This window comes from Cheilinus undulatus, linkage group 24 (genome assembly GCF_018320785.1).
Source record: "Cheilinus undulatus linkage group 24, ASM1832078v1, whole genome shotgun sequence".
Taxonomy (NCBI): Eukaryota; Metazoa; Chordata; class Actinopteri; order Labriformes; family Labridae; genus Cheilinus; species Cheilinus undulatus.
This window is the reverse complement of record NC_054888.1, coordinates 1,337,481-1,344,200: the sequence shown is the minus strand read 5'-3', so window position 1 is coordinate 1,344,200 and position 6,720 is coordinate 1,337,481.

The window sequence follows — 6,720 nt, the reverse complement described above, 5'->3', positions numbered from 1 at the left end:
TTATTTTACCTAAACTGGTTGGTAGTGGTTTATTTTACCTAAACTGGTTGGTAGTGGTTTATTTTACCTAAACTGGTTGGTAGTGGTTTACTCTAACTAAACTGGTTGGTAGTGGTTTATTTTACCTAAACTGGTTGGTAGTGGTTTATTATACCTAAACTGGTTGGTAGTGGTTTACTCTAACTTAACTGGTTGGTAGTGGTTTATTTTACGTAAACTGGTTGGTAGTGGTTTACTCTAACTAAACTGGTTGGTAGTGGTTTATTTTACCTAAACTGGTTTATTTTACCTAAACTGGTTGGTAGTGGTTTATTTTACCTAAACTGGTTGGTAGTGGTTAATTCTAACTAAACTGGTTGGTAGTGGTTTATTCTAAGTAAACTGGTTTATTTTACTTAAACTGGTTGGTAGTGGTTTATTTTACCTAAACTGGTTGGTAGTGGTTTATTCTAAGTAAACTGGTTTATTTTACTTAAACTGGTTGGTAGTGGTTTATTTTACCTAAACTGGTTGGTAGTGGTTTATTTTACCTAAACTGGTTGGTAGTGGTTTATTTTACCTAAACTGGTTTATTTTACCTAAACTGGTTGGTAGTGGTTTATTTTACCTAAACTGGTTGGTAGTGGTTTATTTTACCTAAACTGGTTGGTAGTGGTTTATTTTACCTAAACTGGTTTATTTTACCTAAACTGGTTGGTAGTGGTTTATTTTACCTAAACTGGTTTATTTTACCTAAACTGGTTGGTAGTGGTTTATTTTACCTAAACTGGTTGGTAGTGGTTTATTTTACCTAAACTGGTTGGTAGTGGTTTACTCTAACTAAACTGGTTGGTAGTGGTTTACTCTAACTAAACTGGTTGGTAGTGGTTTATTTTACCTAAACTGGTTGATAGTGGTTTACTCTAACTAAACTGGTTGGTAGTGGTTTACTCTAACTAAACTGGTTGGTAGTGGTTTACTCTAACTAAACTGGTTGGTAGTGGTTTATTTTACCTCAACTGGTTGGTAGTGGTTTATTTTACCTAAACTGGTTGATAGTGGTTTACTCTAACTAAACTGGTTGGTAGTGGTTTATTTTACCTAAACTGGTTGATAGTGGTTTACTCTAACTAAACTGGTTGGTAGTGGTTTATTTTACCTCAACTGGTTGGTAGTGGTTTATTTTACCTAAACTGGTTGATAGTGGTTTACTCTAACTAAACTGGTTGGTAGTGGTTTATTTTACCTAAACTGGTTGATAGTGGTTTACTCTAACTAAACTGGTTGGTAGTGGTTTATTTTACCTAAACTGGTTGGTAGTGGTTTACTCTAACTTAACTGGTTGGTAGTGGTTTATTTTACCTAAACTGGTTGGTAGTGGTTTACTCTAACTAAACTGGTTGGTAGTGGTTTATCCTAAGTAAACTGGTTTATTTTACTTAAACTGGTTGGTAGTGGTTTATTTTACCTAAACTGGTTGGTAGTGGTTTATTCTAAGTAAACTGGTTTATTTTACTTAAACTGGTTGGTAGTGGTTTATTTTACCTAAACTGGTTGGTAGTGGTTTATTTTACCTAAACTGGTTGATAGTGGTTTACTCTAACTAAACTGGTTGGTAGTGGTTTATTTTACCTAAACTGGTTGATAGTGGTTTACTCTAACTAAACTGGTTGGTAGTGGTTTATTTTACCTAAACTGGTTGATAGTGGTTTACTCTAACTAAACTGGTTGGTAGTGGTTTATTCTAAGTAAACTGGTTTATTTTACTTAAACTGGTTGGTAGTGGTTTATTTTACCTAAACTGGTTGGTAGTGGTTTATTCTAAGTAAACTGGTTTATTTTACTTAAACTGGTTGGTAGTGGTTTATTCTAAGTAAACTGGTTTATTTTACTTAAACTGGTTGGTAGTGGTTTATTTTACCTAAACTGGTTGGTAGTGGTTTATTCTAAGTAAACTGGTTTATTTTACTTAAACTGGTTGGTAGTGGTTTATTTTACCTAAACTGGTTGGTAGTGGTTTATTTTACCTAAACTGGTTGATAGTGGTTTACTCTAACTAAACTGGTTGGTAGTGGTTTATTTTACCTAAACTGGTTGGTAGTGGTTTACTCTAACTAAACTGGTTGGTAGTGGTTTATTTTACCTAAACTGGTTGATAGTGGTTTACTCTAACTAAACTGGTTGGTAGTGGTTTATTCTAAGTAAACTGGTTTATTTTACTTAAACTGGTTGGTAGTGGTTTATTTTACCTAAACTGGTTGGTAGTGGTTTACTCTAACTAAACTGGTTGGTAGTGGTTTATTCTAAGTAAACTGGTTTATTTTACTTAAACTGGTTGGTAGTGGTTTATTTTACCTAAACTGGTTGGTAGTGGTTAATTCTAACTAAACTGGTTGGTAGTGGTTTATTCTAAGTAAACTGGTTTATTTTACTTAAACTGGTTGGTAGTGGTTTATTTTACCTAAACTGGTTGGTAGTGGTTTATTCTAAGTAAACTGGTTTATTTTACTTAAACTGGTTGGTAGTGGTTTATTTTACCTAAACTGGTTGGTAGTGGTTTATTTTACCTAAACTGGTTGGTAGTGGTTTATTTTACCTAAACTGGTTTATTTTACCTAAACTGGTTGGTAGTGGTTTATTTTACCTAAACTGGTTGGTAGTGGTTTATTTTACCTAAACTGGTTGGTAGTGGTTTATTTTACCTAAACTGGTTTATTTTACCTAAACTGGTTGGTAGTGGTTTATTTTACCTAAACTGGTTTATTTTACCTAAACTGGTTGGTAGTGGTTTATTTTACCTAAACTGGTTGGTAGTGGTTTATTTTACCTAAACTGGTTGGTAGTGGTTTATTTTACCTAAACTGGTTGGTAGTGGTTTACTCTAACTAAACTGGTTGGTAGTGGTTTACTCTAACTAAACTGGTTGGTAGTGGTTAATTCTAACTAAACTGGTTGGTAGTGGTTTATTTTACCTAAACTGGTTGATAGTGGTTTACTCTAACTAAACTGGTTGGTAGTGGTTTATTTTACCTAAACTGGTTGGTAGTGGTTTACTCTAACTAAACTGGTTGGTAGTGGTTAATTCTAACTAAACTGGTTGGTAGTGGTTTATTCTAAGTAAACTGGTTTATTTTACTTAAACTGGTTGGTAGTGGTTTATTTTACCTAAACTGGTTGGTAGTGGTTTATTCTAAGTAAACTGGTTTATTTTACTTAAACTGGTTGGTAGTGGTTTATTTTACCTAAACTGGTTGATAGTGGTTTACTCTAACTAAACTGGTTGGTAGTGGTTTATTTTACCTAAACTGGTTGATAGTGGTTTACTCTAACTAAACTGGTTGGTAGTGGTTTATTTTACCTAAACTGGTTGATAGTGGTTTACTCTAACTAAACTGGTTGGTAGTGGTTTATTCTAAGTAAACTGGTTTATTTTACTTAAACTGGTTGGTAGTGGTTTATTTTACCTAAACTGGTTGGTAGTGGTTTACTCTAACTAAACTGGTTGGTAGTGGTTTATTCTAAGTAAACTGGTTTATTTTACTTAAACTGGTTGGTAGTGGTTTATTTTACCTAAACTGGTTGGTAGTGGTTTATTTTACCTAAACTGGTTTATTTTACCTAAACTGGTTGGTAGTGGTTTATTTTACCTAAACTGGTTGGTAGTGGTTTATTTTACCTAAACTGGTTGATAGTGGTTTACTCTAACTAAACTGGTTGGTAGTGGTTTACTCTAACTAAACTGGTTGGTAGTGGTTTACTCTAACTAAACTGGTTGGTAGTGGTTTATTTTACCTCAACTGGTTGGTAGTGGTTTATTTTACCTAAACTGGTTGATAGTGGTTTACTCTAACTAAACTGGTTGGTAGTGGTTTATTTTACCTAAACTGGTTGATAGTGGTTTACTCTAACTAAACTGGTTGGTAGTGGTTTATTTTACCTCAACTGGTTGGTAGTGGTTTATTTTACCTAAACTGGTTGATAGTGGTTTACTCTAACTAAACTGGTTGGTAGTGGTTTATTTTACCTAAACTGGTTGATAGTGGTTTACTCTAACTAAACTGGTTGGTAGTGGTTTATTTTACCTCAACTGGTTTATTTTAACTTAAACTGGTTGGTAGTGGTTTATTTTACCTAAACTGGTTGATAGTGGTTTACTCTAACTAAACTGGTTGGTAGTGGTTTATTTACCTAAACTGGTTGGTAGTGGTTTTTTAACTAAACTGGTTGGTAGTGGTTTATTTTACCTAAACTGGTTGGTAGTGGTTTACTCTAACTAAACTGGTTGGTAGTGGTTTATCCTAAGTAAACTGGTTTATTTTACTTAAACTGGTTGGTAGTGGTTTATTTTACCTAAACTGGTTGGTAGTGGTTTATTCTAAGTAAACTGGTTTATTTTACTTAAACTGGTTGGTAGTGGTTTATTTTACCTAAACTGGTTGGTAGTGGTTTATTTTACCTAAACTGGTTGGTAGTGGTTTACTCTAACTTAACTGGTTGGTAGTGGTTTATCCTAAGTAAACTGGTTTATTTTACTTAAACTGGTTGGTAGTGGTTTATTTTACCTAAACTGGTTGGTAGTGGTTTATTCTAAGTAAACTGGTTTATTTTACTTAAACTGGTTGGTAGTGGTTTATTTTACCTAAACTGGTTGGTAGTGGTTTATTTTACCTAAACTGGTTGATAGTGGTTTACTCTAACTAAACTGGTTGGTAGTGGTTTATCCTAAGTAAACTGGTTTATTTTACTTAAACTGGTTGGTAGTGGTTTATTTTACCTAAACTGGTTGGTAGTGGTTTATTCTAAGTAAACTGGTTTATTTTACTTAAACTGGTTGGTAGTGGTTTATTTTACCTAAACTGGTTGGTAGTGGTTTATTTTACCTAAACTGGTTGATAGTGGTTTACTCTAACTAAACTGGTTGGTAGTGGTTTATTTTACCTAAACTGGTTGATAGTGGTTTACTCTAACTAAACTGGTTGGTAGTGGTTTATTCTAAGTAAACTGGTTTATTTTACTTAAACTGGTTGGTAGTGGTTTATTTTACCTAAACTGGTTGGTAGTGGTTTATTCTAAGTAAACTGGTTTATTTTACTTAAACTGGTTGGTAGTGGTTTATTCTAAGTAAACTGGTTTATTTTACTTAAACTGGTTGGTAGTGGTTTATTTTACCTAAACTGGTTGGTAGTGGTTTATTCTAAGTAAACTGGTTTATTTTACTTAAACTGGTTGGTAGTGGTTTATTTTACCTAAACTGGTTGGTAGTGGTTTATTTTACCTAAACTGGTTGATAGTGGTTTACTCTAACTAAACTGGTTGGTAGTGGTTTATTTTACCTAAACTGGTTGGTAGTGGTTTATTCTAAGTAAACTGGTTTATTTTACTTAAACTGGTTGGTAGTGGTTTATTTTACCTAAACTGGTTGGTAGTGGTTTACTCTAACTAAACTGGTTGGTAGTGGTTTATTTTACCTAAACTGGTTGGTAGTGGTTTACTCTAACTAAACTGGTTGGTAGTGGTTTATCCTAAGTAAACTGGTTTATTTTACTTAAACTGGTTGGTAGTGGTTTATTTTACCTAAACTGGTTGGTAGTGGTTTATTCTAAGTAAACTGGTTTATTTTACTTAAACTGGTTGGTAGTGGTTTATTTTACCTAAACTGGTTGGTAGTGGTTTACTCTAACTTAACTGGTTGGTAGTGGTTTATTTTACCTAAACTGGTTGATAGTGGTTTACTCTAACTAAACTGGTTGGTAGTGGTTTATTTTACCTAAACTGGTTGATAGTGGTTTACTCTAACTAAACTGGTTGGTAGTGGTTTATTCTAAGTAAACTGGTTTATTTTACTTAAACTGGTTGGTAGTGGTTTATTTTACCTAAACTGGTTGGTAGTGGTTTATTCTAAGTAAACTGGTTTATTTTACTTAAACTGGTTGGTAGTGGTTTATTCTAACTAAACTGGTTGGTAGTGGTTTATTCTAAGTAAACTGGTTTATTTTACTTAAACTGGTTGGTAGTGGTTTATTTTACCTAAACTGGTTGGTAGTGGTTTACTCTACCTAAACTGGTTGGTAGTGGTTTATTTTACCTAAACTGGTTGATAGTGGTTTACTCTAACTAAACTGGTTGGTAGTGGTTTATTTTACCTAAACTGGTTGATAGTGGTTTACTCTAACTAAACTGGTTGGTAGTGGTTTATTCTAAGTAAAATGGTTTATTTTACTTAAACTGGTTGGTAGTGGTTTATTTTACCTAAACTGGTTGGTAGTGGTTTATTCTAAGTAAACTGGTTTATTTTACTTAAACTGGTTGGTAGTGGTTTATTTTACCTAAACTGGTTGGTAGTGGTTTATTCTAAGTAAACTGGTTTATTTTACTTAAACTGGTTGGTAGTGGTTTATTTTACCTAAACTGGTTGGTAGTGGTTTACTCTAACTTAACTGGTTGGTAGTGGTTTATTTTACCTAAACTGGTTGATAGTGGTTTACTCTAACTAAACTGGTTGGTAGTGGTTTATCCTAAGTAAACTGGTTTATTTTACTTAAACTGGTTGGTAGTGGTTTATTTTACCTAAACTGGTTGGTAGTGGTTTATTCTAAGTAAACTGGTTTATTTTACTTAAACTGGTTGGTAGTGGTTTATTTTACCTAAACTGGTTGGTAGTGGTTTACTCTAACTTAACTGGTTGGTAGTGGTTTATTTTACCTAAACTGGTTGATAGTGGTTTACTCTAACTAAACTGGT